A 2,282-nucleotide genomic window follows, 5' to 3' on the forward strand; every position below is an offset into this window, starting at 1 on the left:
CTTGGTCTCTCTCTCTCTCTCTCTCTCTCTCTCAACCAACCAACCAACCAACCAAAAGTTTGCACTGTTAAATATCTATTCTGCAGCTGACGAACAAAGAGGCAGGTGTCAACTTACATAATGAATTCATTTGAGGTAGCCACCATGTAGAGTCAATCCAACCCCCTAGTACCATCTAATTTAGAGTCCTGTACGATAATGTGTCCCTTGGTCCCAGTGGAAAATTTGTGGTCTGTGGACAGCCCTTTGGGGACCGCTATTCATTCAACTAAAGGGACGCGGGTGGTGCTGTGGGTTAAACCACAGAGCCTAGGGCTTGCCGATCAGAAGGTCGGTGGTTCGAATCCCTGCGACGGGGTGAACTCCCGTTGTTTGGTCCCTGCTCCTGCCAACATAGCAGTTCAAAAGCACGTCAAAGTGCAAGTAGATAAATAGGTACTGCTCTGGCGGGAAGGCAAACGGTGTTTCCGTGCGCTGCTCTGGTTCGTCAGAAACAGCTTAGTCATGCTGGCCACATGACCCAGAAGCTGTACACCAGCTCCCTCGGCCAATAAAGCGAGATGAGCGCCACAACCCCAGAGTCGTCTGTGACTGGACCTAATGGTCAGGGGTCCCTTTACCTTTACCTTTACTCATTCAACTAAATAAACATGAATATATCCAAAGATATGATAGAGCTGCCTGCTCCCTAACACTGCTTAATGGTGTCCCTTTTTGAGCAACGATTACAGCATTCTCTTCAGCACCAGACATCTCTATGACCATTTTGGTCAAAGGATCACAGCTCAGTGGTAGAGCATCTGCCTTGCATGCCAAGGGTCCCAGGGCAGGGAGAGACTTCCTGTCTGAAACCCTGGAGAGATGCTGCCAGTCAGTGCGGACAGTACTAAGTTAGATAGAGCAAGGGCCTGACTCAGTATAAGGCAGCTTCTTATGCACCATCCCACGGGATTGTGCATGCAATAAATTCCTTAACACTGAGAAGAATATATTCATAATCAAAGATTTGAATCCTACCTTTCTGCTTCATTAAAAAAAAGGATCCCTAGTGAATTACAAGCAATGTTTCAGACACAACCTAATAAAACTATCAGAAATCACTGTAATGAAATGAAAAGGAAAAGCTGTTCACCCACAGATATAGTAAACATGCTATGAACAAGCCATTTCACTGCTGCTTCAAGAACTCTGTATGTGCCCTGGAGCCTCTGCTTGCACATTGGCCGGTACTTTATCAAAGTGAAATGATTCCAGCCTGCCTGTAAGTTGGAGCAACATTATTGCATACTAAATGTTTCTAGTCAATCATTAAGATTAGCTTGAACCTAAATGTTAGCTAGAAAATGAATATTAAGTGTTCAGTTAATATGGCCATGGGACCAGAAGCATCATAAAGATGAGGAAAATTGGTGCCTCACAATTTTAAAATGTGTTTGATTAAACAAATTAATTTTGTAGAGTGCTTTGAAAATGAACAGTGCAGTGTAATTGCTTAGCATTATGATAATGAGGTTTGCTAACTTATCGACAGCTCCGTTTATTATATAGCATAAAAGGCCTACAATACAGTAATGTGCTGATAATGCTCAATATCAAATAGTACTGAACTTTTCCTTCTTCTTTTCTCCATTTCCCCTCACCAAAAATGCCATGCAGACCCAGTCAAATCAGATGGTTTTCTTGATCAGCCTGGTTAATTTGCTCTAACAATGTCATTGCATTGTCATTGTAAATCAGGTCACTGAAAAATATGGGAATTGTAAAACGTGATACTAGATTCTCTGATACTAGATTGTGCAGGTGGCAGTGTGGGGAAATATGTGGGTTAGGTTAGTATCTGCATTCTATTTCTCCAATTGAAAGGTTATTTGATATGACCTTTGTCACAAGTTTAAAATGTAATGTTTATTTTTTGCGGGTTGAAAATAAGGATGAGATGACTATTCCAAAGGGAAGCAATTAAATAGGAGCCCCCCTGCTCAAACACAGGAGCCACAATTCCCACAGCCCACCTATGAATTTCTCAAGTGAGACATTTTATCTTTAGGAAGACAGGAGGGTTATAAAGTAGCAGATAATTCCCAACTAGTAGCTGAGGTTGTGGTGTGACATCACCATTCACCTGATCTCTGGTTGGTTACTGGAAGTTAGATAGGGAGGAGCAAGGTCAGCATGGTGCAAACGTATCAGTGGGAGCATCAGATTGGCACTGTGAGTGCATTTGCACCATGCCAACCTTGCCACCTTTTCACCTCTCCCTATCTGCTTTCCGCTAAGAAGCA

This window comes from Podarcis cretensis (genome assembly GCF_951804945.1).
Source record: "Podarcis cretensis genome assembly, chromosome: 7".
Taxonomy (NCBI): Eukaryota; Metazoa; Chordata; class Lepidosauria; order Squamata; family Lacertidae; genus Podarcis; species Podarcis cretensis.